Source organism: Heterocephalus glaber, unplaced genomic scaffold (assembly GCF_053883595.1).
Source record: "Heterocephalus glaber isolate CG9 unplaced genomic scaffold, H.glaber_assembly_v1.0 deba00001060, whole genome shotgun sequence".
In the NCBI taxonomy this organism is placed as follows: Eukaryota; Metazoa; Chordata; class Mammalia; order Rodentia; family Bathyergidae; genus Heterocephalus; species Heterocephalus glaber.
The window spans coordinates 1,036,877-1,054,066 of NW_028258185.1; the positions used below are offsets into that span (position 1 = coordinate 1,036,877).

The 17,190-nt window shown below is 40.0% G+C and overlaps 1 long non-coding RNA gene across 3 annotated transcripts in view; it reads right to left on the reverse strand.

Moving 5' to 3' along the window:
• Positions 1-722: 722 nt before the first annotated feature.
• The window catches only part of LOC106008495 (uncharacterized), a 32,760-nt gene continuing 16,292 nt past the window's right edge, over positions 723-17,190 (reverse strand). Inside the window, exons 3-4 of one of the 3 annotated variants that reach the window (XR_015450674.1) lie at positions 12,485-15,728; positions 723-12,406 (exon numbers count right to left, since the gene is read on the reverse strand). This is a non-coding gene — a long non-coding RNA (uncharacterized LOC106008495). Of the gene's footprint in view, positions 15,729-17,190 lie in introns of all 3 variants that reach the window. The other 2 variants (XR_015450673.1, XR_002391686.2) reach the window with 2 other exon arrangements.

Genomic DNA, 17,190 nt, shown 5'->3' on the forward strand with positions numbered 1-17,190 from the left:
AAGGCAGCTCTGTCTTCTTATCTTCACTCAAGAGAAATGAGATGAAGGATTATAAAAAGAAGAGGAGGGCCGGGGATTTAGCTCAGTGGTTCTGCCGCCTGCCTCGAAAACACAAGGATCCGAGTTCAATCCCCAGTACCAAAAAAAAAACAAAAAAAAAAACGAAGAGGAGTACCATATCACTGGTGAATAAAGAACATTGTCCTAGTCCTCTAAGTTTTGAGCAATAAAACAACTTTACTGAGCCATATCTCAAAATACCTTGCCTTATCTAACATGTATTCTTCGCACATACTCCTGGATGGATTGGGGTTCTCACAGTCTGACAGGAAAATCTAAAATATGGGACAATCTTTTAGTCCTCAGGCATTCCTTAAAATTATTTTTGAGCATTTACCTCAAGGCACTAAATATCCATATGTTGTGATCAAAGTTGTCACTTTAGAAAAGGCAGAAGGTACTGATGTATAATATTGGGCGTAATGACAAGTCACTCACATCAAACACTTGGCTTCTCTTATTAGTGTTAACTGGTTAGAGGCAATCTAGTCCTATTTTCTCTCCTCCTCCCAAAGAGATCATTGGGGCCGAGGATGTAGCTCAGTGGCACAGCACCTGCCTGGCAAGGACGAGGTCCTGAGTTCAATCCCTGGTACCAAAAAAAGATAATTCCCACTCATATTCTGAGTAAATGCTACGGCAGGCAGAATTGGTTATTGTCGTTGTTGTTACCGGGAATTGAACTCAGGGCTTCATGCATGCCAGGCAGGTGCTGGACTGCTGAGCTACATCCGCAGCCCAATTGGCAGAAATTTGTAAATGATCCTTTAAAGAAGGCCAGGGTCGCCGCCTGGCCTGCCCTGAAAGCTCAAGGACCTGAGTTCGATCCTCGGTACCAAAAAAAAAGATGGGCAAGGAGCTAGGCCTGGTGTCACATGGCTGTAATCCCAGCACTTGGGAGGCTGAGGCAGGACAACAGCTGCAAGTTCAAGGCCAGCCTGAACTACATAGCAAGACTCTGTCTCAGAACACCACCACCCCAAAAAAGGGAGGGAGATAGTTAAGTGGTAGACTGGATGCCTAGCATGTCAAAGGCCCTAAGTTTGATTTCCAGCACCACAAAATAAAAAATAATCCCTTAAATATGCCCTGCTTTAATCCCCAGAACATGTGTGTTTGTTACCCCTCCCCTGGTTATATGGGACTGGTGACTTAGATTATGTAAATGGACCTGATCTAATCACATGAGTGAGCCCTTAAAAGCAGTGAGATTTCTCAAATTTGTGGCATTAGAAGAATTCAGAGGGTTGGGGGTTTTTTTCAGAGGTTTTTAAGAAAGCATTTAGAGCTGGGCATAGTGGTAAACACCTATAATCCTGGAGGCAGGAGGATCACCACAAATTTGAGGCCAGCCTGGGCTACATAGTGAGTACAAGGCCAGTCTGAACTACATAGCAAGACTCTGTCTGAAAAAAATCCAATAAATAAATAAAGCATATAATACACTATTGCTGGCCTTAAAGATGAAGAGGACCCTAAGTACCAGAACGTGGCCTCAGAACTGAGAATGACCCCCTATCCAGCAGCCAAAAAAGAAATGGAGACCTCATCTTACAACCTCAAGGAACAGAATTCTGCCAACAACTTGCAGGTTAGAAGTGATTCTTCTAGAACCTCCAGTGAAAAGTCCAGTCCAGACAATACTTTAATGTAGGGTTTGTGAAAAACTAAGCATTGAACCCAGTCAAGCCTGCCTACATTTATGATCTGCAGAAAAGGCTAATAAGTGGATGTTGTTTTAAACAGCTAAGTTTGTGATAATTTGTTGTGCACCAATAGAAAACTAAGAGAAGTGCAGTATTCTGATTTGTAGGAGTGATACTTCATCTGGATCTTAATTCTAAAAGTTGACTTATCTACCTACCTCCTGACTTCATTTAGTCGAATCTAGCTCAGAAAGTCTAAATAGGAAAGACATTCAAATCAAAACTGTATGCCAGCTTTTTTTCATTATAGCTATTCCACTTATGTGAAGTAGGTACTTTTTTCTTTTATGTTCAAGAATTATTACTGGGGCTCGATGTGGTGGCACACTCTTGTAATCCCATAACTCTAAAAGACTGAGTCAGGAGAATCACAATTTTTATCTCAGCCTGGGCTATTTAGCTACTTTGTGAGAGCCTATCTCGAAATAAAAAATTTAAAAAGAGCTGGGAATGTAGCTCAGTGGGAAGGCCCTGCATTCAATCCCCAGTACTAAAAACAATACAAAAAAATCCTGACTGTTTTCCATATTATCTAGGTAGGAAGTAATAGAACAGAATGTAAACCTTTGCCCAAAACTTCTTACATTATACCACTCTACCTCCTGGGGGCCAAGATGTTATTCAGGGAAAGGGAAAGAAATCTGGATATTTTCTAAGGTTTCTCAATGAAGGTGATTGATCTGTTTTTCCTATGTTTACAGTTCCTGCTGTTATCTTGCAAGCAGGGAACATTTTGCCTACTCCTGGTTTCATTTTACTCCACTGCTCATTTTCTGGGTTTCTGGGCAGGCTCAATTTAGTTGGCTCAGCTCTGCCCCCAAGCTGGGTATTTTTAACCGTGTGGATTACAACCTTCCAGGAACTGTATAGCTGCCTTTACAGAAAACGAACTCTGTGTATCTTGCTGGAGGGATGGTTGGGGGGGGGGGGTGTGTGTGTGTTCGTGTAGGGATGATTTCTGAGCCTCTCTTTCAGTGGTACTCTTCTATACCCCTGTGGCTTCTCCCTCCATATCTTCAACAGCTTGAGCAGGGACTTCAGTTTTCCAAAACAGAGCTCCAAAAGGTAACAAACAGCTAGCCCGTAGCTCTCTTAGCAACAGAACAGTCAATCGGGATTTCAGGTAGGGAGAAAGTGTAGTCCAGAGAAAGTCTGTGCAGTACAAAGGCCTCAAGATTTTCAGAATGTAGTTTGTCCTATGGAATTAACCAGATCCAAAGTCCCAGAATCCTGGGTTCAAGTTACTCACTGAATATCTTAATTAACTTCCTGAGCACAAAATTCCTTCCCTTGTGTGAAATGGAGGACTTTCTGCTTTCCTCATTTCACAGAAATAAGTGAAATTAGATTTTTGTGTGTGTCCGTGTGTGTTAGGGATTAAGCCCAGGACCTTCCCTGTGCTAAGCACATGCTATACCACTGAGCTACAACCCCAGCCCAGATTTAGGTTTTAAAACTACTTATTGGAGAGCTAGATTGTATAAATTACCTCTGCTGTTTCTTTAGTTACCAATGTACCAGGAGTAACTTAACACTACAATTCTCTGTCAGTACTAAAATTAGACTCTACCACTCTTCCTTTTCTCCCTCTTTTGTTTTTGGGGTGCAGGGAGATAGCTGTACTGCTGGACTTAAAATCTAAAGAAAAACTTTTCCTACTAGAAAACACTATTTTGGGCCGGGGATTTAGCTCAGTGGTTTCGCCATCTGCTGTGCAAGCACAAGGACCCGAGTTCAATCCCTGGTTACCAAAAAAAACCCCACTATTTTTATCCCATTCATATTATTACCATTTCAAAGAAGTAACCCAAATTTGTCCTGGATTTGATGGTTTGATTCTCTTGTGGAAATGGATTTGAGATAGCCTAGGAAATGGGAGAAGATGGGATAAACAGAATTGGAATAATGGGAAATTAGATTTCTGGTCTCTCCACCTTCCTCCCTTTCCCAGCCAAACAGGCTTTCTGCCACTAAAACTGAGGTTCCCTGTCATCACAGAAGGGCCTGGAGTTACTCCTAAGTGTGCTGGCATCTTCTCTAAGGGTAGGAATATCTGGTACTGGGCCCTTTTCCTGAAAGGGACATGGGAAAGAGGAAGAGGCAAGGAGAGACCCAGTCTTTCCCAGCTACAACCTAGAGAGAAAGGGAACAAATTCTTCATCAGGAAGATTGTGTAAACAGCACCTTTGGCTGGAACCACAGAGTTGGGGAAGCAAAGAAAGGGATCTTTGTTTTCCCCTACCCAAGCCTGAGCACAATCGTAGAGCAGGGATTGTTTGCTTTGGCAAGGGATTCCGTGCCTGAAAGCACTAGGCGTTCCAGAGACTGGTGAGGCCTCTGTTGGTTGGGTTTCCCTATGGAGCAGGGAAGAGGACAACCCCCAGCTTCAATTCTTTACCTAAGGAAGTGAGCCTGGGAGCCACAGTCCTAAGGCGTCTGACACATTCTTTTTTTTTTTCCCATTAAGTTTATTGGTACATTTTAGGTATACAATACAGTTACAGTCATCATTGGGATCTTGTACCTTTACATAATGCATCTTGGTTCTTATTTTTTCCCCATTCCCCTGCCCTCCCTTCACCCCCTCCACCCTTCCCTATTTATAAAGACTTTGTTTCCATGTTTTTCCTTTTCTCATATTTTTTCTTTTCCCTTCTTTCCTTTCCCCTTCCCCTCCCACTTCCCCTATTCCTTTAAACATTTTCTTCCTATTTCTTCCTATTTCACAATATCACAATATCAATATTTTTTTGGTACCAGGGATCAAACTCGGGTCCTTGCGCTTGCAAGGCAGGCTGTGGAACCACTGAGGTAAATCCCTGGTCCAATCAATTATATATTTTGATTCTTATTTACACTTTTAGTTTTTCACACCAGAGAAACTATTTGGTATTTACACGTGTGTCCTATTTATTTCACTTAAGAGTATGGCTTCAATGTCCATCCACTTAGCTTTATAAATGCCTCTAGTTTCTGTTTTTTTTTTTTTTTTTTTTTTGGTACCAGGGATTGAACTTGGGTCCTTGCGCTTGCACAGCAGGCGGCAAAACCACTGAGCTAAATCCCCAACCCTAGTTTCTCATTCTTTATGGCTGAGTGGTACTCCATTACATGAAAAAACCACATCTTCTTTATCCAGTCTCCAGTTGATGGGCAATTGGGGTGTTTCCAGGTTTTAGCTATTACAAACTGTGCTGCTATAAACATGGGTGAGCATATATCACTGTGGTATGATTCTTTTAATTCTTTTGGGAAGATACCCAGCAGGCGAATAGCTGGGTCAAATGGGACTTCCAATCCTAGTTGTTTGAGGTATCTCCATATTGATTTCCACAGTGGTTGCACCAGTCTGCACTCCCACCAACAATGGAGAAGGGTTCCTTTCTCCCCACAACCCTGCCAGCACTTGTTATTGGTTGATTTCATGATAGCAGCCATTCTTTCTGGGGTGAGGTGGAATCTCAGCATTGTTTTCATCTCATTTCTTGAATGACCAGTGATGTTGAACATTTTTTCATATATTTATTTGCTGCTTTTACTTCTTTGTCTGAGAAATGACTGCTCATTTCAGATGGCCATTTTTGAATTGGGTCTTTATATTTGGGGGGTCTGATTCTTGAGTTCTTTATATATTCTAGATGGTAGACCTTTGTCTGTGGAACAGCTGGTAAAAATTTTTTCCCACATTGCAGGTTGTCTCTTAGCTCTGTTGGTAGTTTCTCCTGTGGTACAGAAGCTTTTTAATAAGATGAGATCCCAGTTGTTGATTCTTTATGCTAGTTCCTGTGCTACTGAGGATTTGTTCATAAAGTCCTTTCCTATGCCAGTGTATTGGAGAGTTGTACCTAACTTGTCTTCCAGCAAGTTTAGTGTTTCTGTCTTAATATTTAGATCTTTAATCCACTTCAATTTTAGTTAGACATCTGGCACATTCTTTTTCTAACTTTGTTTGCCTCCTTCCCTTCCTACCTTTACTAGTTTTAGTTTACTTGACTTCAATCTTCCTGCCTTGGAGGGCAATTTTAGTTCTTGTTCTAGTGCTATATCCCAAAAGAAGCTGCATTTTCAAAGAGCAGCACAATACCAGGGCTCCTCTCTATCAGTTAAAGGGATTCCAAAGTCATCTTACCCATCCTTTGACTTACATTGTATTACACATGACCCTGATAGTTGCAATTTTTCCAAAAATCTCCAGAGATGCCCTACTTTTCTTGGTTAACATTGGTGTTTTAAAGCCGGTTTGGGTGGTACATGCCTGTAATCCCAGCACTCTTAGAGACTGAGGCAGGCAGGAGGATTACAATTTCAAGCCCAGCCTGGGCAACTTATCAGTTGGGCAAAACCCTGTCTCAAAATAAAAAAGGGTCAGTGCACACTCATGTTTATAGCAGCACAATTTATAATAGCTAACTCTTGGAAACAGCCCAAATGCCCATCAACCGACATACGAATAAAGATTTTTTTATACAATGGAGTACTACTCTGCCATAAAGAAGGATGAGCTTCAGACATTTATAGCTAAATGGATGGACCCTGAGACCATACTTTTTTTTCTAATAAATCTCTATTATTGATACCACTGTCTTAACAAAAAAAGAAGTCTCAAAGTACAAAGTATATATGCCAATTATTTATTATTTGCTTAGAGTATATGTGTTGAGATCATACTCTTAAGTGAAATAAATCAGACACATGTTTTTGTTGTTTTGTTTTTTGTTTTTTGTTTTTTGGTACCGGGGATCGAACTTGGGACCTTGCGCTTGCGCGGCAGAACCACTGAGCTAAATCCCCACCCCCCAGACACATATGTTTAAATACCACATTGTCTCTCTGGTGTGAGAAACTGAAGCTGGAAATAAGGACTTAAATGTATAATAGATATTGAGAAATCGGAAGAAAATGTTCAAATGGGAAGGGGAACAAGGGAGAGGGAAGGAGAAAAGAAGAACGGGACAAGAAAAAAATAGTAAAAACAGAAGGAAAAAATGGAAACAAAGCTTTTGTACATAGGGAAGGGAGGGGGCTTGAAGTGGGGAAATGGGAAAAAAGAGGCAGGATGTATCATGTACACGTGCAAATTCTCTACAATGAGTGTTTTCATTATATGTACCTAAAATATACCAGTAAATATTTTGCTATTAAAAGGGGAGTCAGACATGTAATATAGTGTGAAGGTCATGGCTTCAATCTCCAGTACCAAAATAACAAAACACATTGGTGTCTCACAGATGTAAAGTATTTTTGTAGGGTCTGCTTATGGCAGGTGCTTTGCAAATTCCCATTTCATTTAATCCATCTGATCACCATAGGACATAATTGCCCCCATTTTACAGATTAGGACACCAGGGATTAGCAAGATTAAGTCATTTGTTTGAGGTCCACAAAAGATATATTAGGGCTGAGGATTTAGCTCAGTGGTTTCGCCGCCTGCTGCGCAAGTGCAAGGACCCGAGTTCAATCCCCGGTACCAAAAAAAAGATGTATTAGTTTGCCAGGATGACATAACAGAGTACCACAAACTGAGTGGTGTTAACAACAGAAAGGTATTGTCTTGATTCTGGAGGTCAGCAGTCAGAGATCAAAATGTTAAGAGGGTTAGTTCCTTCTGAGCACTGTGAGGAATAATCTATTCCATTTCTCTTCCCTAGCTTCTAGTGTTTTGTTGGCAATTCTGGCATCCCTTGGATTATCCATCTATGCCTTCATCTTCTTTTGGCATTGTCTCTGTGCATGTTTGTGTCCAAATTTCCCCTTTCTATAAGGGTACTAGTGATACTGAATTAAGGGTCCACCCTACTCAAGTATGACCTCATCTTAACTAATTACATTCTGCAATGATTCCATTTCCAAGGTCACATCTCGAGGTTAAAGGGGTTGGCACTTCAATTTAGGAATTTGAATGGAACATAATTCAACTGATAACAGATGATAATTTGCTGTTCCAAGATTTGAACTTGGTTCCTTCCTACTCCAAAACCATTTTATGCTCTTTCCACTGTACTATGCTGCCTGCTAAACATCAAAATTATTCAAAATGTCTCTGGCTTCCAGTATCTCCCTTCTTCAATCCAAACTCTATTATTACTGCTACTAGTTATCTTTCTAAAATGTAGATTTGATCAATCATCTGCCTACTTAAAAATCTCTTAGTGGGCCGGGGATTTAGTTCAGTGGCACTACGCCTGCCTCGCAGGTGGTACCAAAACAAGAAAAAAGAAAAGAAAGAAACAAAAAATCTCTTAGTGACTTCCAATGGCTAAACAAACCTCAAAGTTCAGATACCTTTTGTTGGGAAAACAAGATTTTTCTTTTTTAAGAGAAACCAGAGTATCACAAGGTCTTTCGTGCCTCTTTTCAGCCTACTTTCTCACTCCTTTCTCCTCCTATCCAGTCACCATTAAATCCAACTATATTGGTCTGTTTGCAATTTTTCAAACACATCATGTTTATGAACTCTTTCAGGACTTGCTTTCCTCCATCACTTCTCCCAGTCTGCTCTTTTTACAGTTATCCTCATTTCAGCTATTCAAACAAAACTCAGGGTTCATCCTTAATCCCTCTACTTCCTTCACTCCGCTCATCTATCTATACTGTCACCACCCTACTCCGTCTCACTTGAACTACTACAACAGTCTCCTAACTGGTCTCCCTGCTTCCATTCATGAATACTCCTTAGTGTAATTACTGAAAGCAAAGTTGTGGTCATGGTAGTCTTCTGATTAAAACCATAGCTTCGCAATGGACTTAAAATCCAATCAGAATTCTGCCATGGGCCAAGCCTGAAGATGGTCTTTCGCCTCCTCCCTACTCCCTTTCTCCTTCATAGATTAGACAGTCAAATAGACAACAGTCTTTTTGACTAACACTGTAGACCCTAGATGGCACAGCCCCAGGAAGACAGTTACATTATGTATCCCTCCCTGTTCCCTTCCTGCGCATGCCCCAATCGTGAAATAATCAGGCTACATTCCACCTAGGCCACGTAGGGCATGTAGCACTATTTGCCTGTCTTCTCTTCCTGTTTGCCTTCCACTATAAATAAAGAGCGTGTGGGCCTCCTGGCAGCCATTAGCTCCCGACAAACTATGGTTCCTCCTGGTCCTACTTTTCAAGGATAGTCTTGGTGGGCTGGGGATTTAGCTCAGTGGCACTGCAGCTGCCTCACAAGCGCAAGGTCCTGAGTTTAATCCCCGGTACCAAAAGAAAAAAAAAGTCTTGGTTTCATTTTTCTTCATCTCCCACCGCTCTCCCCAGCTTCGGACCCTAGGCTATGTGGGTCGCAGCAGAATTCCTCACAATGCCTACATGTTTTATTTTATTTTTATTTATCTTTTTTTTTTTGGTACCAGGGACCAAACACAGGACCTTGTTGCTTGTGAGGCAGACACCAGAACCACTAAGCTAAATCCCCAGCCCCTACGATGCCTACATGTAATGCTGCTATGGATTACCTATAATTATGTAACCTACTACCCCAGACTTAGTGACATAAAACAACAAATATTTATTATCTCACAATTTTTGTGGGGCAGGAATTTGAGAGTGGCTTAGCTAGTTGGTTTTGGCTCATAAATTCTCATGAAGTTGCAGACAAGATGTTGGCCAGAGTTGCAGCCCAGCTAACTCATGGATTGGGGCTCAAGAATCTAATTCTAAGGGGGCTGGGGATTTAGCTCAGTGGTTTCACTGCCTGCTGAGCAAGCGCAAGGACCCAAGTTCGATCCCCGGTACCAAAAAAAAAACACCCCCAAAAAAGAATCTAATTCTAAGATGTCTTACTCGCGTGGTTGCTGACAAGAAGCCTCAGTTCCTTACCATGTGGGCTTCTCCATAAGGCTGGTGAGTATCCTTAGAATATGGTGCCTGGCCTCCTCCAGAGTGAGCAATCTAAGAAAGTAAAGACAAAGAGCTCCAAGGGTCGGGGATTTAGCTCAGTGGTTCAGCTGCCTGCCTCTCCAACGCAAGGTCCCAAGTTCAATCCCCGGTACCAAAAAAAAAAGAGAAAGCTTCAGTGTCTTTTATGCCATTTAGTTCAGAATGGACACAAATGGGTCAGAGGTGTCATTTAGTGGTGGTGTTTAGTGGTAGAGCTAGCAGGCATGAGACCCTGGGTTCAATCATTGGTACCACCAAAATAAAAAAAAAGAATGGACACACACTCATGACACTTTATTCCATTCTCCTACATAGTGCTACCACCACCACAGCAGAGGCTTTGTGAAAGCGTGGGCCTGTTGGCACACACCTGTAATGCTAGCACTTGGGAGACTGAGGCAGGAGGACTACAAGTTCAAGGATAGCCTGCGATATAGTGAAACCCTGACTCACCAAAAAAAGGAAGGAAAAAGGGAAAAAAAACCCAAACTTTACCTGATTTGTTTATCACTATACTCCTAGCATACAGAATAGTATCTGGTATAATATAGATACTTCATAAATATTTATTTAGTAAAGGAATTAAGGACATTGAATGTTGTTTCATCAAAATGAATAATCCTGGGCTGGGGATTTAGCTCAGTGGTTTTGCCGCCTGCTGCCCCTACTCAAGGACCTGAGTTCGATCCCCGGTACCAAAAAAAAAAGAATAATCCTGGGGTTGGGAGTACAGCTTAGTGGTACAGCACCTACCGTCCAAGTTTGAGGCCCAGAGTTTAATTCCTGGTACCAAAAAAGAAAAAAAAAGTGAAGGAAAAAATGAGTAATCTCAATTCTCTACCCTTCAAATCTCATGTTTACCAATTAAAACAGCTCAATGAAATACCTAACTTCATCAGGAGGCTGAGGCAGGAAGATTGTAAATTCAAGGCCAGCCTGGATTACATACTGAGACTCTGTCTCAAAAAAAACAAAACAAAAAAGCCTAATTTTAGCCAGGCATGGTGGAACATGCCTGTAATCCCAGCTACTCAAGAAGCTGAGTCAGAGCTGGGATTTAGCTCGGAGGTATTGCGCCTGCCCATAAGTACAAGGTCCTGAGTTTAATACCAGTATCCGCCCCCCAAAAAAGGAAGCTGAGTCAGGATTGCAGATTCTAGGCCAGGCTGAGTAATTTATCAAGACCTTATTTCCAGATTAAAAAAATAAAAAGGGCCGAGGGTGTAGGTCAGTGATGGAATATTTGCCTGGCATATATGAGGCCCTAGGTTTAATCCCCAATACTAAAAAAAAAAAAAAAAAAAAAATCCTTCTACAGTTTTTTTGTACCTTCTGTGTGGCTGTATATATATTTATTAGAGCACTTCATCATAAGTATAGGTTGAGCATCTCTAATCCTGAAATACCCTAAAATCTAAAGTTTGTTGAGCACCAACATGATACTGGTAATGTTAACTTTGGTCTATTGATTATGGCAGTGTCTACCAGGTTTTTCTACTATAAAATTATTTGGTTATTTTGTGGTGTTAAGGATTAAACCCAGGGCCTTGCACATGCTAGTCAAGTGTTCTACCACTGAGCTATTTCCCTAGCCTCTAAAATTTCTTTTTCCCTTTTTAACTAATGAGTATTTTATGGGAAAGTACTTTGAGACTATGGACAGATCCTATTCTTTTTTTTCTCCCCCTAGTACCAGGGATCAGTAAACCAATACATAAGATTCAACACAATCCAGTCAAAGTCCTAATAGGCTACTGTTAAGAAAACAACAAGGTAAACTAGATGTGGTGACACATGCCTGTAGCCCCAGCTGAGAATGGAGAGTTTGAAGCCAACCTGGGCAATATATAGCAAGACTCTGTCTTTAAAAAAGAAAAAAAAATGACAAGCTGATGCTATAAAGTATATGGAAAATGTGAAGAATCTAGAATAAACAGAATAACTTGATAAAGAACAAAGTTGGAAGACATACTGCCTGATTTCATGAGATATAAAACTACATAAATCAAGGCAGTGTACTATTGAAGTGAATATTGGTAAACAGACCAATAGATAGAATAAAGTCAAGAAATAGAACTATAGGTATATGGTCAGCTGAATTTCAGCAAAGGTGGCAACGTAATTTAAATATGAAAAAGGGGGCTGAGGATATAGCTCAGTGTTAGAGCCCTTGTCTAGGATGTATGAGGCCCTGTGTTCACCTGCCAGCACCCCCACCCACACACAATCATTCCAAAATAAGACAAAGGATAAACTTTTCAATGGAGCAATATGCAAAATAAAACACCTTGGTATTTACCTCACAACATGTACAAAAATTATCTCAAAATGTTCAAATGGATTATAAACAATCAGGTGTGGTGGTGCACACCTATAATCCTGGGACTTGGGAGGCTGAGGCAGAGGGATTGCCCCAAGTTTGAGGCCAGTCTGGGCTACGTAGTGAGTTCAAGACCAGCCTGAACTATACAGCAAGACCCTATCTTGAAAAACGAAACATAAATAAATAATAAAGGATTTTTATATATATATATATGGTTCAAATTGTAAAGCTGCTAGAAGAAAACATAGAAGCTTTTAGTAACCTTGGGTTTGTCCAAAAAAAGTGTTAAATATAACACAAACCCATTTGTGTACGTGTATGTATGTGAAAGAAATATAAGAATTTGACTTATGCAATTATAGAGGCTGAAGTTCTATAATCTGCAGTACCTATAAGCTGGAGACCCTGGAGAGTTGATGGTTCTAAGTCTGAGTTCAAAGGCCTGAGAAACAGGAGAATCAGTGGTTTAAATTTCAGTCCAAATGCAGTGGCATGAGAAACAGGAAAATCAATGGTGTACCTTCTAGACCTAGTGCAACAGAAGATCCATATCCCAACTTAAAAGAGGCAGCGTGAGTTCTCCCCTACCCCACTTTTTGTTCTGTTGAGACTTTCAGTGGATTGGATGAGCACCGGTCCTCACACACTGGGGAGAGAAATCTGTTTTACTCTGTCTACTGATTCAAATGTTAATCTTATTCAGAAACACCCCTGAAAATGCACCCAGAATGATGTTTAACCAGTTATCCGGGCACTGCCTGTCCCAATTAGGTTGACACATAAAATTGGCCATTACAAATCTACTCTTTGTCAACTTGGCACTCATATATATCTCCTTAAACCACACTTAATCTCCAAATAAAGACAATAACAAGTCATAATCCTGTCTAATTTGATACAAGTATCCTGCACATAATCAACAGCACACTCCTTTCTCCTCAAAAAGGAGGAAAAGTCTTTGACTGATGTTTGTTCTCCTTGATATAACATAATATTCTGATGTAAAATTAGCAATACTTCAATAGCATGATAAATCAATACATCTTATGTTACATGATAGGGGAATATGAGAGGGAAACAATAATATGTGCTTAATATTATACAAGTGTACATCTATATAAGATAAATGGGTATATATACATACATATTTATAACAAAATAAAGAGGAATACTCATGATAGCTACAGTTCTTATTTCCATAACTGCCCACATGGTCATAGCTGTTCATTGTAACTACCTATTCCACTGCCCCTTTGTATTCCTTTTGACTTCAGAAAAGAGGTCACCTGCTCATGGTTCTTTACTTGGTAAAGTGACTCCAATCTTCATTCCTGATGAGTCTGGATCATTAGTAGACCTGCTTGGATTGGGCTGTTAGTTTTCCATTGACCTCAATCACAAAGCATGGTAATACCAAGAGATACCCTAAGAGATTGCCTGTATTCTAGACATGCTCTTCCTTACTTCCCCTGTTGAGTAGCAGCCTGATTTCCCATTTGTAGTCAGATCAATCAACCCAACCTGCACATTAACTCCCTTCTTTGCCTTCTGATTCAGAGGAATATGGAGTCCATGTAGCAAGTGTCCAGATGTCAGTCTTAACTTCCAGTTCAATGGTCTTATTGTTGTGTTTTCTAGTATAATATATGCAAATTAGGAGTGTATGCCTTCCAGATTCCAAACAGACCCACTAGGAATTGTGACTCTTTTTGGTTGTAGCCAGAAGAGCCACATAGAACAACTTATCCTTTACTTTAAAAGGAGTATCACAACATGCCTCAGATCAGGGGACTCCCTAGAAATTTCACTGAAGAATAAGGCTCTTGAATTTTTGTCAGATATTTTCCCTACCTTCTGCCATACAAATGTCATACCAAAAAGTTTAGAGTAATTACTTGTTTTTGTTTTGTTGAGACAGGGTTTCACTATGTACTTCAGGCTGGCCTTGAACTCGCTATGTAGTCCAGGCTAGCCTTGAATTCACAGCAATTTTCCTGCCTCAGCTTCCCAAGTGCTGGGATTACAAGTGTGTGTGACTAGGCTCTGCATTTTTTTTTTTAAACTCAGTTTATTTTAGGAAGCAAGCTATATTTTGCTAACTATACCTTATAATATAATTTTTTTTTTTTTGCAGTGCTGGGGATCAAACTTAGGACCTTGCTCTTGCAAGGCAGGCACAATGCCACTGAGCTAAATCCCCAGCCCTCTTATAATGTAATTTTTAGAGACAAACTTTATACACCACTCTCCATCTTTTACCAAATTCATATTTCCTATTCCAAATTAAGAGATACTTTTAGAGAGGCTGTATCATGACCATTCATGCTAATAGTATGTGGAATACACAATAATCTCATAAACTAGAAAACATCCTAAAATTAAACATCTTTCCATGATTTATAAAGAAAAAATGGCAAAGCAACCACTGCTAAAATGGGAGTAGGATGAAAGTGTCTTAATTACATAAAAGTATATTTCCATACTACTAAAGGAATTATTACATATTCTGGTTTAATATTGAAATCAAGAATGAGACAAGCATGTTCCAAATCACCACTTCTACCTGAAATTATGCTTGAGGTCTTGCAATATTGTCATAAAATACATAAAACATATTTAATGGAAAGAAAGAAATATGATGCACCCAGATATGTTACCCGCATGAATGTAATTCTAGCACTCAGGAGGCTGAGGCAGGAGGATGTCTTCAAGTTCAAGGCCAGCCTGAACTACATAGTAAGAGCTTGTCTCAAAAAAAAAAAGAAATATGATGTATTATTTTATGATCATAGTAACGTACAAGGATAAGAAACATGTAAATTAATATTAATAACTGAATTTAGCCTGGCCCGTCTTGACCAATTCTTTGCTTAGGACAGAAAGAACCTAGAGGGCCTGGGATTTAGCTCAGTAGTTTCGCTGCCTGCTGCGCAAGCGCAAGGACCCAAGTTCAATCCCCGGTACCAAAAAAAAAAAAAAAAAGAGACTGCCAGCATTCCCAAAACCCAGTAACATTATGGTACTGGGGAGTCTATTTACAAAACAAGGCACAGAGCATACCTGGTTGCCATGGAATATGCTCAATTATATCAGAAAGGGGAGCATTCTTTAACAGCCCTTCCACATTGACTGAGACTGATCTAGATTAGACATTTTTCCTTCATGAATTTCTTTGGTAAGTTTCTTACCTTTTTTTTTTTTTGGTACTGGGGATCAAACTCAGGACCTTGTGTTTGCAAGGCAGGCACAGTGCTACTGAGCTACATCCCAGCGCCCAGTTTCTTACATGTTTAACACCCCTGAGAAACACTGACCATCTGAAAAGAACAAGGAAAACATCTTGGAATTCCAAAGTAACCTCTAAGAACATTATTCGTAATCATCAAACCTCCCCGAGCCCCATGATTAATTCTTGTATGCATAAAGAAAATGTTCAAACTTGCACTAGAGGCAGATGACTACATCCCACTGCCTGCCTTCTCATTTGAAGGTATAAATATCCATATTTTTGCTGTATAGTAAATTCTACTCACACTCTTGAAAAAAAAATAATTGAATTTAGTGTTGACCAAATATAAGGTTAATATAAAAATACTATAATTTAATCTCACTCAAAAGCCATTCAAAATGAAAATTTAAAAGATGGCATTTATTATATGTTAAGTTTAGAAATATTCACCAATAAATTCTGTTAAAGTTGGGCCGGGGATACAGCTCAGTGGCTCCATGCCTGCTTCACAAGTAAAAGGTCCTGAGTTTGATCCCTGGTACAAAAAAAATTCTATTAAGGTTTTGAATGTAATTTGATTAAATTATTGAAAAGAGTTTAGACCAATGGAAGTAAACTTGTGGTCATAAACATATGATCATGACTTTTGTGTGTGTGTGTTTTTGTTTTTTTGAGACAGGGTCTTACTTTGTTAAGGCTGGCCTTGAACTCTCTATGGACCCCAGGCTGGCCTTTAACTTGGGGCAATCCTCCTGCCTCAACCTTCTGAGTGCTGGGATTACAGACATGCACCACCATGCCTGGCTAGAGTAGTTACTATTTTTTTCTCACTGGGTTCAATTAGCATAATATCATAAATGTAACAGATACCATGATAGCTTGTAGAAGGAAAGGTAATCAATATCCCTGTGAACTAATCATGACACAGGGCTAGAGAATTGGTATACAAGTTGATATACCTCTGAGGTAGGACAGTGGTATACTGCTCACCTTGCCAGCTAAAATTGAACTGCTTTTGGTGGTCTGAATTGACAGGAATGGGAAGAAGACATTTTTTAGATCAATGTCTGCATACCAGGTTCCAAGTATGTGTCAATGTGGTCAAGCAGTGAAATCATATCTGGTATAACAGATACAATTGGAGTCATCATCACATTAAACTTATAGTATCACACTGTCATTTTAGAAGATCCATCTGTCTTCTGTACAAGCCAAATAGGCAAAATGAATGAAGATTTGATAGAATCCACCTGCATCTTTCAAGACCTTGATGGTGCCACTAATTTGAGCAGTTCTTCCAGGAATATGGTATTACTTTTGATCTACTACTTTTTATTTTTCTTTTCTTTTTTTTTTGGTACTGGCGATCAAACTCAGGACCTTGCACTTGTGAGGCAAGAGGTGGAACCACTGAGCCAAATCCCAGCCCTCTTTTTTTTAATTAATACATTTTATTTTATTTTATCCTATTCCCCCCCTTAAGCCCCCTCCCCTATGTACAAAAGCTTGTTTCCATTTTTTCCTTCTATTTTCACTTTTTTTCTTGTCCCTTCCTTCCTTTCTCCCTCCCTCCTCCCTTGTTCCCCTTCCCATTTGAACACTTTCTTCCCATTTCCCAACATCCATATATATATCTCAGTCCTTATTTCCACATTTGATCTACTACTTTCTTGTTTTCGTTTTTGTTTTTTTTTTGGTACTGGGGACTGAACTCAGGACCTTGCACTTTGAGGCAGGCGGTGGAACCACTGAGCTAAATCCCCAGCCGCTACTACTTTCTTTTTTTTTTGGTACCAGGGATCGAACTTGGGTCCTCGCACTTGTGAGGCCAGCAGCGGAACCACTGAGCTAAATCCCTGGCCCTCCCCTACTACTTTCTTAAGTAGAAGTAATTCTAATGTTCTAGTGGCTTCCACTTGACTATTCTTCTTTCAGGTGCTGGATTTAAACTTGTGCCTTCCATATGCTTAGCATGCACTCTCCTATTGAGCTACATC